The 19,503-nt window shown below is 45.1% G+C and overlaps 1 pseudogene across 1 annotated transcript in view; it reads right to left on the bottom strand.

Annotated features, from left to right (window-relative positions):
• The window catches only part of LOC149454681 (transmembrane protease serine 9-like), a 41,822-nt pseudogene that overhangs the window by 9,036 nt on the left and 13,283 nt on the right, over positions 1-19,503 (bottom strand). The window contains exons 3-7 of the transcript XR_016314175.1: positions 15,455-15,726; positions 12,931-13,088; positions 9,597-9,928; positions 3,135-3,271; positions 420-621 (exon numbers count right to left, since the gene is read on the bottom strand). The product of XR_016314175.1 is annotated as a transmembrane protease serine 9-like (transcript). The remainder of the gene's footprint in view (positions 1-419; positions 622-3,134; positions 3,272-9,596; positions 9,929-12,930; positions 13,089-15,454; positions 15,727-19,503) is intronic.

Genomic DNA, 19,503 nt, shown 5'->3' with positions numbered 1-19,503 from the left:
GTACATGACTGAATTTTAGAAACATTTTTACAAAAGCAGAATGATTCCTAGATTGTAAGCTCCCAGGATCAGGGCCCTCTGTTTCCTCTGGTATTGTACTGTAACCAGGGTTGGACTGACCATTTGGAAACTCGGGCACTGCCCGAGAGCCCGGGGTCAGTAGGGGGCCCCATGAGATGCTCCTGGTACCTTTTTCATAGGCTTGTTTGAGTTTGGGCAAGGACACAGGGGCCCCATGATCCCCTATTGCCCGGGGGCCCCATGAGTTGTCAGTCCGCCCCTGATTGTAACTGTAATGTCTGCATTAATTTTGTGAAGAGCTGAGCAAACTGTTGGTGCCATATAAATCCTGTATAATAATAATAATAATTGGTGCCTGATGGAAGAATTGGTTTATAAAGGTAACATGTTATACTCACTTGTGGATACAATGTTCCGCGGTCAGAACCCACTCTGGGGAGATCAGGGAGCCCCCACATAGATATTCTGCATTTGATACTTCATATATGAGACTGACCTGCCAGGGCCACTGCCCGTCTAATGAATTAGTACCGCCAACTATCCGACTGGACACCAAGGGGGAACCGCACACTGAATCTGCAGCGCCAACAGCATTTCCGGCTGACACAAGCAAAAAAAAAAAGTTTGAATTTGTACATCTTCCACAATAAAATAATGATATACATACATATATACAAAATATATACATAAATAATACACACAAATAATGAAGCTACATGTATTCATATGTTAGCTTTCAAGAGATAAAAATCCTCCTAATTAATTCTGGTATAAAAGATTTTGATGACACGGATTTCATCCTCATACTTTCACCATCAAGCCCAACAAATGTATTTATTTTTTTAACATCCCCCAGAGAGTGTTTAAAATGCAAAAAGGATCTCCGACTGCAATACACACCTCTTCTCTGTTGCTGTCCCCCGCAGTAATTCATTTCAAACACAAGACATCCTCCGTCTTCTGAATTAATTGACTACGAGCATCTGTCTATCTGAAAGACTGAGACAATCTTGTGAATGAAGTGTATCACCACGGCACCCTTCATTCACAAAGCAATAATGCAAAGAGTGTTGCTGCATTCATCATCATTAGAAACTGCCCACCATAGTGTAGATCTGAGGAGAAAGAGGACCCTATGGGGTTGGTTTACTAAAGCTGGAGAGTGCAAAATCTGATGCAGCTCTGCACAGAAACCAGGGGCGTAGCTATAGGGGTCGCATGGGTCACAATTGCAACCCAACCCCATGTTTCAGGGGGCCCGTGATGACCCCCCTGTGTGCCTGGATGGTTGGAGAGGTAGGGGCAGCTGCATACAGAGGAATCCTTCTCTTCATATTCCGCCTGCAGGAGGGATAGTAGGAGAAGCATGCATTGAGCAGCTGCATGCTTCCTCTGTATACAACCGCCCCCGCCGCACCTCCTATCCAGCCTCTTACTGCTGCCCCCTCCCTCCCCAGTGGCTGCAGGGCTCTGGGATGAGAGTTCACACAGCGCAGCACTGACAGTTCCCCCCCTTCCCCTTCCCATGCCTGGAGAGATGAGAGAGAGAGCTATATTTGCTCCTCCTCCCATCCCTCCCCCTCCAGTGTCTGCCCCACCCACACTTCCTGGCAATCTTGTGCCTCACAGAAGGAGATGTGTGGGTGGGAAGTTTGAAGCTCAGAGGAGGAGAAGAGCAAAGTTGCAGTCTGACAATCCATCCATCCATCCATCCACTGTGGTGAAGTCGCTCTCCTCCTTTCTCTAATGTAAGGGGACTCTGCGGACTTCCTTCCTTTCTGTCTTTATTTCTTGCCGCCTTCCTTCCCTTACATCTTTCTCTCTCTTTCTTTCTCTTTGCCTTTCTTTCTTCCTTCCCACTTTTCTTTCTTTCTTTCTTTCTTTCTTTCTTTCTCTCTCTCTCTCTTTCTTTCCTTTACTTTGACATACTTCCTTTCACTGACTGGCTACCACATGCGCGTTCCCACACAGCGCAGGGCGCATGCGCAGCCGGTGTGCAGTGGCCAGTGCACATGTGCGATAGCACATTCTACAATTTCTACTGATTATGCACACTTTCCCATCGTCTGTAGTATGATGGATGCCATGACACTTTCCTCCATATCCTCTTCCTGATGATACTCAGGCCTTCCTTGACATCCCTACAGCCCCATGTGAGTACTACACTTTTTCAACCACCCCATGCAGGTTCAGTCCCATCACCCTGAGTTTATCCACATTTCTGTGAAACACCTTATCACACTTTCCCATGAGGGTTTTTTTTTTCCCTGGTCGTTTTGCTATGCCCATTGCCCCAAGTGTTCTGCTTGTCCATCCATGTTCCCATGCACATTACCATCTTTTCGCTGTGATCTACCTGGATTGGCCCAGCCCTGATTGGGCTGTCATGTGAGGGGGCGTGTTCTAGTCCTCTTTAGCCATTTTGTGCTGTATATAAGTTGGATCAGCAGGCTTACTTGTTAGCTCTGATGAAGGGAGTTTGTCTCCCGAAACGCGTTAGTTTACCTCACTAAGGGTCTGTCGTTACTTTGGCCTGTCATTATGGACTCTTCTAGGTTTACTATGTTAATGCACGAAGAGAGTGCGCCCTGTTTTGCTTTTGTTCACCATTATCAAGATTTCCCGATCTTTAAGGGCTGCACCTCTACGAATGACAGTTTCAGTTATCTTAGTCTGCATGAAGATTTGAGCGCTGGTTTCCTTTATTCATTTGGATTGCTTTTTGTTTAGCAGACCTATGTGAGACCTTTGGTCTATGCAGACTTTTTGGGGAGCTACTTATTATTTATTTCAGGTACTTATATAGCGCCAACAATTTGCGCAGCGCTTTACATATATATTGTACATTCGCATCAGTCCCTAACCCTCAAGGGGCGTACAATCTAAAGTCCCCAACTTACATTCATACATACACATACTAGGGCCAGTGTAGACAGGAGCCAATTCACCTACCAGCATGTCTTTGGAGTGTGGGAGGAAACTGGAGTATCTGGAGGAAACCCTTGCAGGCACAGGGAGAACATGCAAACTCCAGTTAGGTGGTGCTGTGGTTGGAATTCGAACCAACGACCCGAGTGTTACCAGGCAGATGTGCTAACCATTTAGCTTCTTACCTGCAGCCAATAGGGTGAGTACAGTGAGGGCCCCCATTCCCACAGAGTGAAGGACAGTCAGTAGATCCCTCTCCCTAGTCTGTTCGTAAATGTAAACCTTTTCCGCTTCCGCAGTCTTTTTGTGTTTAATAATGTTTCTATTTGTTTTTGAATGGCAGAGCACGTAATATACAAGTCATTCACTCTCTCTCTCACTCTCTCGCTGGTTTTTTTTATTAGGTTACTTATTGTTATATTACAGTCATGAGTGGATAGAAAAGACAAGGAGGGTTAGGCAAGGAAGGAAGGAAAAGGTGCAAAGTACAACTTGGGAAAAAAAAAACAAATGTTAACATGGTTCTCATTACAGGATTCCAGCATTGAGCATGACACCTGTATGCAATGGGCAATCCTTTGTTGTAGAGCATCTGTCTGTTCTAGGAATCACTGTGGAGTAGTGTGGGGCTCAGTCTTCAGAACGGTACTTTGTGAAGTGGAGTCAGCCAGCACAGATTTATCATATTTATAGTATGTATCATTGTAAAAAATGAGAGTGTTCCTGTATCAGTTTGATCTACTGCGCCTTTCCTTTATCAGAGGAATACCTACACTTCAGCATGAGATTTATGAGGTACGATTGATTTTCTTTGTATGACCAAGGAGATTCAGTGGTAGCATGTAGAGCAGCCTTTTTCAACCAGGGTGCCTTCAGGTTTCTTCAGACGTGCCTTAGCAAAATTCCTACAAATTGTCGCAGCATACAAGCCAGCAGTATGTCAATCCTGTCTTTTAGTTACACAAAGTCCCAGGATTTCAATTTCTCCCCATTACAACCTTCCAGCCACAGGTGTCCTAACAGTCTGTGACATCATTGGTTGATAAGGAGGACGTTGGGTGCATCTTGGGTTGCCTCTCCCCTGCCCTGCTCTGTCAGCATTGGGGTCACATTAGCTGAGTGAGGAAGAGAAACTGAGGAAGAAAAAAAATGCTAGATTACTAGTCAGTACCAGTTTGCAAAGATGTATTTGCTTTGGAAGAATAAACCACCTCTTATGTTGGGTGTCCTACATGTGTGGATGTTAATTTAGATCAGGAGTCTCCAAATTGTCTTATCAAAGGGCCAGTTTACTCTCCTCCAGACTTTAGGGGGGCCGGACTGGGCCCAGGGAAAGTAAACAATGCCCGATATTTGGTATTAGGGGGAGGAATAGTTGGTGTCAATGGGAGATACGAGCCCAATTTTTGTTGTCAGTGGAAAGAATTATGCCCCACCATTGGTGTCAGGTAAGAGAATAGTGCACCATTGTTGATGCCAGTGAAAGGAATTATGCCCCATAATTGGTGTCAGGGAAGAGAATAGTGCACCATTGTTGGTGCCAGTGAAAGGAATTATGCCCCATCATTGGTGTCAGGGAAGAGAATAGTGCACCATTGTTGGTGCCAGTGAAAGGAATCATGCCCCATCATTGGTGTCAGGGAAGAGGATAGTGCAACATTGTTGGTGCCAGTGGAAGGAATGATGCCCTATCATTGGTGTCAGGGAAGAGAATAGTGCACCATTGTTGGTGCCAGTGAAAGGAATTATGCCCCATCATTGGTGTCAGGGAAGAGAATAGTGCACCATTGTTGGTGCCAGTGGAAGGAATTATGCCCCATCATTGGTGTCAGTTGAAAGAATAGTGCCCCTTTGTTGGTGTCAGTGGCAGAAAATATGCCCATTTTTGGTGTGGCAAGAATAATGCCTGAAGGTCCGGATAAAGGCAAGCAAAGGGCTGCAGTTTGGGGACTGCTGATTTAGATATTTACAATTTAGAATGGGGTGCCTCGAGATTGGGCAGAATTTTAAAAGGTGTCCCGAATGCAACAAGGTTGAGAAACACTGATGTAGAGGATAGGTTTGTGGATTAAATGGCAAATGAACGCTATTGTTTTTCAGTATGTATTTTTGGATATCTCACCAGAAGGATTGTATAAATGGGCAGACCTTACAGAGGGTGAATTAAATGCCTCTTGACATCCATACTAGATGTGAGAGTCTGGTATGTATTTTTTTTTGGGGGGGGGGGACTCCCATGACATTTCCTTTTTCTTTTTAAAAAATTAACTGTTATACTTTTTTGCATTATTACTTGTTCTCCATGCAATTGTTTGACAATCCCAAGTCTTGTGGCCAAATAAATGGTTATTTTTGATTTTACAAATTGGCTCTCATGAATTTGGATTTGGTGTCTGAACTTATCTAATTGAACCCAGGTATGTTTGGCTTATTCCTACGCCCCAGTCTGACTGTCCCTGGCCTGCTTTTTTCATTAACTGGATTTCAATTCTTGAAATCATGGAGGCTCAGAATCATATAAAGTGTTATCTTGGGAGGCCTGCATGCAAATGTAGCTGTAACCATGAAGAAGCCACTGTAATTTAACTGGTACTTTCCCAATCTAGGGCAAAGGCAGCCAGGCACATAGTCCATTCACTCTGGCTCAATAAACAGTCTATGGGATGTATTGTTAGTATTTATTGCTTGTAGGAACTTGAAACAGTAGGAGAGGATGTGGGGTGGTATGCGTTACTCTAGGAACTCTGGATAGTAACAGGAGGGCACTCTTCTCTAGGCTAGGCTTCTCTGAACAGTCTTTATGCAAGGAGCCAAGAGGATGACCAGAACGGAGATCCTGCAAGAGCCATCTCAGTTAGAGCTACAATTGACACTTTCGATCACAGGAAAAGAGCACACAGCCACTAGGATTTTACACTCAGGTCAGTACTCACAATGTCCCAGAATAGCTGAACATTTCCCAGTATCCACCAGACACACTTCAATGAGGGAGAGGTTAATGCTCACAATGTCACAGCACAGCTATGCACTTTCCAGCTTCCACTGGGCTCTCTCCAGTAAGTTCTCCAGACCAAACTCTTAGCTCCAGAAAGAGTTTGAAATAGCTATGCCATAGCTGGGATCTTGATGAACACGCAGCAAATGCCAGCAAATCTGCCTCAGAGGTGCAGAGCCCCTGAGGCTGGAGACCTAGACCAGAGCTGCTCCAGGCCTCAGACTATTTATGTCCCTATACAGCCACCTACTGGGCACACCTCCACAGGGATTGGCTGAAACACCATAAGTATTCAGGCTGCTCATTTGACTTTCCAGCCCACTATGTTCTGGAAACCTCCAGAATGCAGAGGGAAACAATCAAACCTGCAACTTGTGAACTCTAGAACAGCCCAAAGCAATCCATAGCTTCTCCACTGATTACAGAGGAGCCAAAAATAACTAAATTTCCCTAAGATCCTAGCAACATATGTAGGAGGGTCCTACACCAGGAATAACTACTCAACTGACATCCATTTGTCAATTGCGGAAAGTGGAAACCTGTGGGTACACTCCACTTGTATTGTTATCTTTAGGTTTATGTTGGTGTAAATGATCTGGTTCCCAGGCAGGCGGCTTCTACACCCCAGAGGATCTACAGAGTCTCCTTGGCTTGTAGTGAATTGTAAGAAGAGATGGAATTGAAGTGAAACACCACAGTTAAGAGGTCCAGATACAGTTTTATTCCATTAAAAGTCAGGGGTCAAACAAGCTGCTGAAGGGGCCTTTGCTTTTAATTCACTCTGGAAGAAATACCATTGTAGGTCCAGTTCACTTCTGGTCTGTTCACTTTATTGCCAGTCAAGCTCTGATGAAGGTGGCACTTGGACCTCCAAAACGTGTCGGATGCTTCTCAAATTATACCCCTGACTTTTAATAGAATAAAGTTGCACCTGGACCTCTTAACAGAGGTGTGGCAGCTCCAACTCTTCATACAATCCAGTTGTCAAGGCATTGTAATATTTACATAAATCCTTGCGAGAGCCAGCCGGCTGCTTGCATCATAGCTGAGGACTCTTGAGATGGATACTTAGGAAGGGTGTTGGGATGTTTTTAGTACTACCTGCCTGCATAGAGATGCAGACCTAGTGATGAGGCCACTGTATCAATTATGAGGTATGAGAGCAGTTGGTGGGGATGGTGGGGATAAAAAGAACCAGAGAAGACATCAAAGCATACTAAACCACATTTACATTTATTAATTGAAAAATAATGCAAAATAACATTAAATACTGAAAAAAGTGCTTAAGAACATTTAACCTATCAAGTGAACAGAACCAAATAATCAATGATTAGTTAATTGATCAGTCAGTCAATCAAGCACACACTCCTGTTTGTCCGAGTGGCTTTTGGCACTGTTATTAAAAGTAATGGGAAAATTAAAAATGTTGAATTGTTACCAGGACAAAAAAGTAGAGGGGAAATTTAGTTTGGATGCCCATTCAAGCAGCAACTGCCTTGGGCTTCATGTACACGAAAAGAAAAAGAGAGGAAGGCGCCTCTAAGTCTAGTATTGACAATTTATTTAGTAAATAATCGATAAATTGCACTTACAAGATAAACGGTTAAAAAGACTCATCGTGTGGTAATTAGATCCAGGTGGGACATCCAGCCGTCCTCAAACTATGTCTATAGGATCAGGAAGTAGAGTCCAGGATGTGCCTGTGCATCAAAAATGAAGTTTGGAGAGCAGAGTCAGATGTAGCACGTGAAGGGGGTGGTATAGCATTTCGGAGCACGCTCAATAGGCTCCTTCAAAAATGAGGTCTGAAGAAGGAGCCTATTGAGCATGCTCCGAAATGCATTACCGCCCCCTTCACCTGCTACATCTGACTCTGCTCTCCAAGCTTCATTTTTGATGCACAGGCATATCCTGGACTCTACTTCCTGATCCTATAGACATAGTTTGATGCTGGATGACTGGATGTCCCACCTGGATCTAATTACCACACAATGAGTCTTTTTAACCGTTTATCTTGTAAGTGCAATTTATCCATTGTTTACTAAATAAATTGTCAATACTAGACTTAGAGGTGCCTTCCTCTCTTTTTCTTGTTACTGCATTAGAGCCTTGCTTCCACTCTAAGAAGAGCTGCCTCAGTGTTACTGCTCCCATCCATCCATCCCTGATATCCATCTGGCACCTTTATCTTACAGCTACAGAGGTTGGGCTCCAACAAGCGCGCCCTATATAATATACATTTTCTTCGTGTACACGAGCAGATCCTAAACTCAAGTTTTTTTCCAAAGTTCCTAAACTCAGCTCCATAGAAGCCTAGTTGTCCATGTACACATAGGCTTTTAGCATAGTTTAAGAGCGGGCACGTTTAGATGAGGTTAAACCTCCCTCTCCTCAACGAGGAAGAATCGCATTCGGGATAGGTACGTTTTGACTGCCAAACATGGGAAAACACAAAATTCAGCCAGGATTTGCATTTTCACATGGGTTGGTGGTCAATGTAGACTCATGTAAGATGGAAATGATATTACTTTGGAGAGATTTTCTCTTATTCCTATCAAGTCTTGCTATGGGGGCACCCGCTGCTCCGTGTGTCCATTCACACAGCGAGTCATGGCCAGGGGCGGACTGACAACTCATGGGGCCCCCGGGCAATAGAGGATCATGGGGCCCCTGTGTCCTTGCCCAAACTCAAAAAAGCCTATTAAAAAGGTACCAGGGGCATCTCATGGGGCCCCCTACTGACCCTGGTCCCTCGGGCAGTGCCCGAGTTTCCAAATGGTCAGTCCGCCCCTGGTCGTGGCTTGACCCCACCCCCTCTGTCTTCTCAAGGGCTCACTGGCTGTGACTGACAGCAGCAGCGTAGCCAATGGCTTCTGATTCTGTCTCAGCCAATGAGAATTGAGGGTCCCAGGATAGCCAAGACTCCAGTGCACATCACTGGATCAAAAGGGGGTTTAGGTGTGTATTAGGGGGGGCAGCTGCACAAAGAAGGTTTTTTACCTTCATGCAAAGAATGCATGAAGGTAAAAACCTTGTGCTTTTATAACCGCTTTAAACTTCATATCAAAGCAAAAAAAAAAAATGTAGTCCAATACATGTGCATTTCTTTATGTGTGTCTCCTAAAATGCTACACATACTGAAGAATACCTATTGATCTGTCAGAAATCCAGTGAGCTCCTAAAATCCTGTGCACTCTGCCTGTGCTGCAATGACATCTCAAGTCTTATTGCCAATCCAAGTCAGACCCGTGGACTGCAGAACACCCCCCATCAGTGTGATGGGAGGAGGAGGAGGAGGTGTTCTGTAATCCTAACACACAGCCCTAATGCAACCACCACATTGAAGGACTCATAAGTTGAATATATTACAGATATTCTTTAAGGTACAAAATCACATACCCCCTTCTTTTCATAAAGCTGGAATTCTTTTTCATATGTTGGCATTGTGGTTGATTTAGTAAAGGGGTAGATCACGCTCACTTTGTAAAGTGATTTTCTTTGGCCTAGCTCAGTGAATGACTTCAATCATCCAATCATGTGGGAGCTAAAATCCTGTTTGTATTTTCCCTTCCACACAAATGGGCATTCTTTGCAAAGTGGACATTCTATTCGTCTGTCTAGGTCAGCTGAGATGGCTGTTTTTGGTTATATAAATATGAGCAGAAGAGTAGTTGGGACCAGGATCATCCAGCGATGGTGAGAAAAGCCAGATGTGATGGAGCTTCCTTCAGATCTCATTGTTGTTGGATTGCTGGGGTACCCTGTGTTATAGAGGCTTCTTCCACATGTCGTTGTTGGTGTAGTGATATTTGACACGTAATTGAATGTAACGTTCAGGTATTTGCTGATCCAGGTTTGGTAGGCCGTCACCAGTGTGTACACCCCAGGGAAGTTGGGTTCTGCGCATCCTTCTCCCCAGCTTACAATTCCAATCTGGTACCATACGCCCTGGACCTTACACACCAGAGGTCCTCCTGAGTCACCCTGGAAGACATCAATGATCATTAGCTGCACCAATTTCTACCTGTTCAAAATGAATCAAGAAAATGTTCCAGCCTTGGCTTTTTCATGAGTGTGTAATTACTCAAACTAGTTGAGCACTCAATAAATGGGTATGGAATTGGCACTGCACACGAACTTCAAGATGCGGCGTCCAAGTCAGTTTTCATTTTCTTAAAGCCACTCTGTTGCCAATTAAAAAAATGTAAAAAAACAGAACCTACAAAATAAGAAGATTTATGCTCATCTGCCCTGCTGTCCATTCTTCTGATTGAACAGCAATGCCCTTTTCAAGTCTAACCAACTTATGGGTGTGCCACATGATTGGCCTCACACCACTCTTCTAGCCGGCTTCTACATCCTTACAGGGCACAGTAATGATGGGCCAGCAGATAAAAGCACGGCATGGGATGGGGGACACAGGTGGTGAATGTATGGCCGTCTTAATGCAGGAGCACTCCTGGGCACTGCCCAGGAGCCCCAGGTGCATGGGGGGGTCCCATGATAATCTAGTACTACATCATACTTACCAACTGTCCCGGATTTGCCAGGACAGCCATGATTTTGACAAAGCTGTCCCGGATGGCTGTGCCCCTGGCAGCTTCATGAAACCTGTACTGTGCCCTCCTGATCCCAGTATTGTATCCTCCTGAACCTCCACTGTACTGACCCCTCCCTGTACAGTGCCCTCCTGATCCCAGTATTGTATCCTCCTGAACCTCCACTGTACTGACCCCTCTCTGTACAGTGCCCTCCTTATCCCAGTATTGTATCCTCCTGAACCTCCACTGTACTGACCCCTCCCTGTACAGTGCCCTCCTGATCCCAGTATTGTGTTCTCTTGAACCCCCACTCTACTGACCCCTCCCTGTACTGTGCCCTCCTGACCACCCCTGTACTATGATTTATGGTATGGTTTTCTTATTGTTTAAAATAGATTTAATTGAAAGTATTAATAAAAATGTGTTTAATTCTATCAACTATTTATACTTTAATTCTTGAGAGTAGGTCCATAAATTTGGGGCAGGCTGGTAGAGGCCCCAGTGCGATACTTTGCCCAGGGACCCATGATGCTATTAAGATGGCCCTGTTTGAATGTGGAGAGTCTTCAGGTGGACGTTCCTGAGCAGAGCAAAGGTCAGAGAAATAGACAGTGAAGGTATTACTTTTTTACATTTTTTTTACTTATAAGTACCTGTAATAAATAAATACAAGTAGTGATAGAGTCAATAGTATTGGATGTGGAGGAGGGAAATGGGGTGTGAAATAGTGGTATGTAAATGGAGGAATGGAACATACAGAGTCTTCAACCCTTTTGTATCATACTCATCTACATACTGTATATATTAAAGGCAGAGTTATAAAAATTCTGCTTTGAGAATCTCTCAACATTCATGCAAACATAATGAGTAATTCCTATAATATTTGCAATATGTGTAATATATTTCTTGTTGACATTTATTGGGCGAATGTAACAACCTTTAATATTCGATCAGAAGAAAAGAATACCTTAAAGTGTTACTAAACCCCGAACCCCGCATTCACTATATCTGCTCCCCCCGGACCCTGCATTCACTATATCCGCTCTCCCTGGACCCTGCATTCACTATATCCGGTCTCCCCGGACCCCGCATTCACTATATCTGCTCTCCCCGGACCCTGCATTCACTATATCCGCTCTCCCCGGACCCCGCATTCACTATATCTGCTCTCCCCAGACCCTGCATTCACTATATCCGCTCTCCCCGGACCCCGCATTCACTATATCCGCTCTCCCTGGACCCCGCATTCAGTATATCTTCTCTCCCCAGATTCTGCATTCACTATATCTGCTCTCCCCGGACCCCGCATTGACTATATCCACTCTCCCCGGACCCCGCATTCACTATATCCGCTCTCCCCGGACCCTGCATTCACTATATCTTCTTTTCCCGGACCCTGCATTCACTATATCCAAATCAGGAACAGTCCCTCGAAATCAGGGACAGTTAGGAGCTATGTATCTGCAACCTGCCCCCAAGGCTTTGTTCTACCAGCAGATGGATTGGGGACAGTAAAAGAAGGGGAGGATCCGAGAAGACAGGATCAAACAGCCTTTTTACACAATGCAGGGGATTAACCCCTTAGGTTCCACAGTGAGTATAACAAGCATGATTTACTGCATCTACAGACTGATTGTACTGTTGTGGGTTTAGTAACACTTTAAGAACATTTGATCATGATAATTAATAGGTGAAGAACATACAACCAGCAGAGGAAACTCTACAAGGGGGACCTCTGCACTATGTGCAGTCTTTGAAGAACATTGTATGAATGGCTGAACAATTGGCCAAATGATCCTCCAGCTAAACAGTGAAGCAAGGCTGTTAGCAGTGGCATTACTACCACGACTAAATATGAGGGATAGCTTCCACCTTGTTGTTATCAGGTAACAGAGCAGGTAAGTACAGGGCTGCTGTTAGGAACCACAGGGCCCCTTACAGCCAACTTTACAGGGCCCCCCAAGTGACGAGGACAGCCAACCTAACAGGGCCCCCCATCCCCATAAACAAAGTTTACTATGCTGCAGTTATGAACACAGTGAGTGATTACTACTGATCACTCGTGTTCATTCAGGAAAGGAAGGGGCTGGTAAATTGCTGGAATCGATCCCCTGTATGTCTCTCTGCAGCAGTTGAAGGCCAGTGGATAGGGGGAGAGGAGGAGAAGAATCCAGCTTTCAACTGCTGCAGAGAGAGCCATACAGGGGATCGGTTCCAATAATTGCCCCCCCCCCCCAGCTGCCTGGGCCCCCCTGCTAGCCTAGCTCCATATAGGGGGACTGGTGGTACCCCTTTATCCACAGCCCTGGGTAAGTATAACCTATTTTTTATTAAAAAAAAATACTTTAGTATCACTTTAACCAATGTCATGCATTGCTTCTGCTTCCTGTGAGGAGATCCAGACCTAAAGATGAGCCATATTGGAATGTGTATGGTGTCACCCACCTGGCAGGAGTCCTTTCCCCCATCCTTGTATCCAGCACAAATCTGATCATACTTGATGGTGACGGAAGCTCCCGCGCTCTGTTGCATTACTTGACATGTATCGCTGTCTATTAGGGGAATCATGACCTCCTGGAGGGTCCCACGTGAAACTACGCTCCCTGGGGATGAAAGGCAATAAGTGGATTACAGTGTCATTCTTGGCAAGGATATACATAGATTGATCCCCGATGTGTTCTGTTCACACGTGTACAGCGCAGGCACACACTCAGAATTGTGCTGGTTCTTGTAGTGCGCAGAAAATGTGCCTCCTCTTTTCCATGTGCCCTGCAGAGCCTTCAATCTGTAATAGCACCCCAAGGCACCCTGGTAAAGTGTGTGAGGAAGCGCAATGCGATTTGGTGCAGGGCTATGTAAAAAAAAAGGATTATGCACTTTGGTGAGATTCAAAGATTCAAATAAATGGGCTGTTCTCCGAAACACACGGCAATGTGTACAAAAAATGGGAAACAATGCATGTGTGCTGCTGCATAGCAGTTGTGTGAACCTAGCCTTAACTTTCATTCCTCTCCCCCCCCCCCAGTCACACCGATCCCGACTTTGAAATCATGCAGCTTACAGTGAAGTCGCAATTTCAATTCAGGATGTCATGCTGATTTCAGGGGCAAGACATCTGACACAGATGCCTATGCACATCGCAGCAGAAGTAGCGCATGGACTACTTTAGAAATCGGTGCGGGTCCGACCAAGTTGGAACTGCACTGATATGACCACTTTAATTGGTGCGACTTGGAATACGATTTGCAACTCACAAATGGCATGGAAATTGCATGCCAAGTAGCGCCCAGTATGACCGGGGTCTTAAATATATTCCTCAGTTGCCACAAAGGGTATACACTCACCGGACACTTTATTAGGTCCGCCTGTTCAATTGCTTGGTAACACAAATTGCTAATCAGCCAATCACATGGCAGCAACTCAATACATTTAGGCATCTAGATGTGATGAAGATGACTTGCTGAAGTTCAAATGAAGCATCATATCAATAAAAAAATGGGATTTAAATCGCTTTGAACGTGGCATGGTTGTTGGTGCCAGAGGGGCTGCTCTGAGTATTTAAAAAACTGCTGATCTACTGGGACATTCACACACAACCATCTCTAGGGTTTACAGAGAATGGTCCGAAAAAGAGAAAATATCCAGTGAGCGTCAGTTGTGTGGAGGAAAATGCCTTGTTGGTGTCAGAGGTCAGAGGAGAAGGGGCAGCACAGTGGCTAAATGGTTATCACTTCCCCCTGGCAGCACTGGGGTCATTGGTTTGAATCCCAACCACGTCACCACCTACCTGGAGTTTGCATGTTCTCCCTGTGCCTGAGTGGGTTTCCTCCCACACTCCAAACACATGCTCGGAGGTTAATTGGCTTCTGTCTAAATTGTCCCTAGTATGTGTATGTATGAATGTGAGTTAGGGACCTTGGATTGTACACCCCTTGAGGGTTAGGGACGGATGTGAATGTACAATAGATATGTAAAGCACTGCGTACATTGATGGTGCTATATAAGTACCTGAAATAAAAAGAAATAAATAGGCAGACTGGTTGGAGATGATAGAAAGTCAACAGTAACTCATGTCAGTATGGAGCAAAATTTCTGAAGATTGTTTCCAACACCTTGCTGAATCTATGCCATGAAGAATGAAGGCAGTTCTGAAGGCAAAATGGGGTCCAACCCAGTAGTGTAAATCTACTTTGTGTACCAAATACCTTTGCAGAGCCAAATATAATCTAATAAAAGTAGCAGTGACATCATCACTGAGCTGTATGGGAGTGTCCCAGTAGCTCCACCCACTACAGGCTGCCTGTAGAAAACAACAGGAAGGAGGCGGAGACAGGACCAGTCACCACAAAGAGGCAGCAGTGAGTGGTCTTTGTTACAGGAAGCCTCACACTATATTACTCCACAGATCCGCAAGAAATGCACAAAGCGCACTGATATTCAAGAAGGATGGATGGGTTTAGACAATTCCAGATCCTGGAGTCTGTTTTAGACTTGGTTCAGATCTGTGCGGGTGGTGCCGCTGTGGGACCCGCACAAATACCTGCAGCTGCACTACCTAAACAGAGGATTGCGGGTGCAATTAATTCTAATGGCACGCCTCCTGCACTCATATTGCAACCATACTGAGGTCCTCGGGCTGCAATTTCCAAAGTACTGCAGGGACTTCTTCCCTGCGTGTCCCGGGCACAGGAGTCCATGCAAATGAATGGGCTCTCGTGGCCGCACTTATGTGAACCTGGTCTGAAAGTGTTATTAACTCCTTCACTGCCAGAGCAGACTTCTATAGGGTTCACTGGCAAGTTCGGGTTTCATGGATTTCAAATTGGGCTCAACAAACCCCTTGTGACTCGAACCCGGGCAGATTTGCCCATCTTTAATTTACAGGACGAATTGGGTGCAAGTGGCAGGTCTGACTTCTTAGTATTGAAAATGAGTGAAATCGCTTTTGCTCATCATTTCATGGACTCACCTCCAGAAGATCTTGTACCCCAGCCGGTCACCCAGCACTCCGTACCACAGGGGAAGGTGGTGGTGGAAGATGGCAGACAGATCGGCATGATGTACTGAGTATAGTTGACCGGTGTGGCCAGCCGTATCAGGGCGATGTCTCCAGGGCTCGCAGTGCCTGTATAATTACTGTTGACGATGATAGAGATTACATTGGCGATAACTGTATGAGAGCTGATTACATCCAGCTGGTACATGCCCAGATATACTTTATAATTCGATAACTGGGTGGGTCTGCAGAAAGGAAACAGTACAGAACATATATGGATGAGGACCCATCTACTGCAGATACAGTCACATATCATTAGGATGAATGAACTTCAGAATCTAATGAATTAAATAAAACATGTTCATAATATTTAATAAACAGAAAATGCTATTAATTAGTTGAATCCTCAGCAAATGAAGTTATTGTGGAGTTATTGCTGAGGATTCAACTATTTAATAGCATTTTCTGTTTATTAATAATTATACATCTTCAGGGGTGAAGGTGTTGATGGTGCTGTGGGGAGTTGAATCTATATCCATTTATATTCATTTCATTTAGGTAGCGGTTTTATTTTATACTACATGTTCAGAATTTGTTTTCTATGAATGGATAGTATGGACTCTCTGGACTCAAGCCCATTGTTATAAACAGTCATCTGAGCTTACAATGATGCTATTCACAGCGGGTTCAATTCACTAAATGTAAAATAATGCATCAAAATTAGAGCAAAAAATAATTTTCCAAAAAGTTATCAATTCCTCAGAAAATGTTACTTAAGTATCGCATGCGTTAAATTATTTATTTTATGGTATTTAATGCATTTTCTGCACCTTACTTTACCACACACTGGACTTCTTGTTGTGTTCCTACCAGGGGCGGACTGACCATTTGGAAATTCGGGCACTGTCCGAGGGCACAGGGTCAGTAGGGGGCCCCATGAGATGCCCCTGGTACCTTTTTCATAGGATTTTTTTTAGTTTGGGCAAGGACACAGGGGCCCCATGATCCCCTATTGCCCGGGGGCCCCATGAGTTGTCAGTCCGCCCCTGGTTCCTACCACTGGTAAATGTGACAGTTCCAGCTCTGGAGATGCTGGTTGCCAGGTAGCTGGTACATGCCGGTGTCCTAACATCTAGTGTTCCATCTCTGCTTTGCTCATTCAGCAGTCAGCCAGGAATCCCTGGTAAGCAGGGACGTGTTTTTAAAAAAATGTCATGGAGGTTCCCCTACAATCCATACCAGGCCCTCCAAGTCTGGAATGAATTTTAAAGGGGACCCAATGCCAAAAATAAAGAAAAATGGCTTGAGGTCCCCCCCCCCCCAAATTCCATACCAGGCACGCAGTCTAGCAAGCTAGAAAATGGGGGGATGAGCATGTGGCTTTGCCTTCCTGAACCATACCAGGCCAGATGCCCTTGACAAGGGGGTAATCTTGGCAGGGGGAGCCCCCTGTCAAAGCAAATTATCCCTATATTGATGAAGACAAGGACACCTTTCCCACAACCCTGGTTCATTGGTTGTGGGGGTCTGTGAACAGGGGCTTTTCAGATTCTGGAACAGGGCCAGATCTAGGGGGGTGCTGTGCCCCCCAGATGTTACTTGTGCCCTCCAAGTCTCTGAGACTGCATCCACAGATCCATGAGCCAGTCTCATGCAGACAGTTGATGTAAGGAGGCACTCTGATGGGGATACCTGATATAGGGGGGCACTCTGATGGGGGCACCTGGTGTAAGGGGGCATTCTGATGCGGATAACTGATCATAGGTAAGGGGACATTAGTTAGGACAATTTATGTAAGGTGGGGGGCTCTATTAGGGATACATATGTAATGGGACACTTGGATGGAGACTCTGATGTAAGGGGGCACTCTGATGGGGACCCTGATGTAAGGAGGAACTCTGATGGGGACATATGATGTAAGGGGGCACTCATATGGGAGTCTGATGTAAAGGGGATGCTGACGAGTAGTCATGATGTAAAGAAGGACTCTGATGAGGACTCTTGATGTAAAGGGGGACTCTGATAAGGTCATTGATATAAAGGGCACAGGTTTTGTTTAATCGCCTTACTCTAATAACAACCTAATACATAATAGTGTTCCTCAGGTTGTGCAACAGACTTACAGTGACTCACATAAAGGCTTGGCATTATGCCCCCTTTTACTGCACCACCAGATAGGCTATCCAGATAGATCCAGCCGTGTTCTGGAAGCCACCTTTAATAATAACAGGGCCCCAGATACCAGCCCCCCCCCCCCCCCCCATGTGAATGAGTAGCAGCTACATAGTATCCCTACTCATTCAAAAAAAAAAGCAAGTGTACCCTAGATATAAAAACATATAAATATGATATAAAGCTTTGACAAGGTGACGCCAGTGGCCAACTATGTCCAATAACACCACCGGAGTGATGTCACCCAGGTGACCCGCTCCTTTGTGTGCTTTAGAGATGGAGACTCAGACATGTCATTGTTGTGTGGGAAGTGATGAGGCCCTGTCTCAGCGGGTTTTACTTTTCTTTGGGTTGTCACTTATCATGATTGATGTGAAATTGCACTTCTGGGCAATGTGATTGATGATGGATGTACACAGCTCAAAAAAATGAAAGGAACACTGTTTAATCAGATTGTAGCATCAAGTCAATTAAACTTCTTGGATATTGATCTGGTCAGTTAAGTAGCAGAGAGAGTTGTTAAGCAGTTTCACCTGCTTTGGTGTTAATTAAATTAACTAGATGGGCAGCAATGAGACGACCCCCAAAAGAGGAATGGTTTTACAGGTGGAGACCACTGACATTTTGTTCCCTTCTCATCTTTTCTGACTTTTTTTCACTAGTTTTGCATTTGGCTAGGATGAGCATTACTACTGCTAGCATGAGGCCATACCTGGACCTTACAGAGGTTGCACAGGCAGTCCAACTCCTCCATAATGGCACATCAATACATGCCATTGCCAGAAGGTTTGCTTTGTCTCCCAGCACAGTCTCAAGAGCATGGAGGAGATTCCAGGAGACAGGTAGTTACTCTAGGAGAGCTGGACAGGGCCATAGAAGGTCCTTAACCCATCAGCAGGACCGGTATCTGCTCCTTTGTGCAAGGAGGAACAGGAGGAGCCCTGCCAGAGCCCTACAAAATGACCTCCAGCAGGCCACTGGTGTGATTGTCTCTTACCAAACAATAAGAAACACACTTCATGAGGGTGGCCTGAGAGCCCGACGTCCTCTAGTGGGCCCTGTGATCACTGCCCAGCACCATAGAGTTTGATTGGCATTTGCCATTGAACCCCAGAATTGGCAGGTCCACCACTGGCGCCCTATGCTTTTCACAGATGACAGCAGGTTCACCCTGAGCACATGTGACAGACGTGAAAGGGTCTGGAGAAGCCGTGGAGAATGTTCTTCTGCCTGTAACATGGTTTAGCATGACCTTTTTGGTGGTGGGTCAGTGATGGTCCTGGGAGGCATATCCATGGAGGGAGGCACAGACCTCTACAGGTTAGACAATGGCACCTTGACTTGCATTAGGTATTGGGATGAAATCCTTGGACCCATTATCAGACCCTATGCTGGTGCAGTGGGTCCTGGGTTCCTCCTGCTGCACAAAAATGCCCGGCCTCATGTGGCGAGAGTATGTAGGCAGTTCCTGGAGGATGAAGGAATTGATACCATTGAATGACCGACACGCTCGCCTGACCCAAATCCAAAAGAACACCTAGATATCCAATATGATACTTTTCCCCATTGAGATCTGATGTGTTTTCAAAGTGTTCCTTTAATTTGTTTGGGCAGTGTACATTGTGGGACATTTTTATTATTTTTTTTTATAAAATATTTGTTATGATAATGACCGCTGTCCTGTAAACCTTGACCCTGCTTGGTTCTAGGCAGAGAGAAGTTCGAAGCACCCTTCGTGATGCCTCCAGCGTGATTGTTTGTAATATCCATCATTGTATTGTGTAAGCTACACTTCACTTGCATTCACAGGATCCCATATTTACACTCATACAGGGGCTCTTTGGTGATAT

Source organism: Staurois parvus, unplaced genomic scaffold (genome assembly GCF_062004578.1).
Source record: "Staurois parvus isolate SC_StPar_1 unplaced genomic scaffold, SC_StPar_1.0 ptg000421l, whole genome shotgun sequence".
Taxonomy (NCBI): domain Eukaryota; kingdom Metazoa; phylum Chordata; class Amphibia; order Anura; family Ranidae; genus Staurois; species Staurois parvus.
This window is presented reverse-complemented; position numbering and strand designations above follow the sequence as displayed.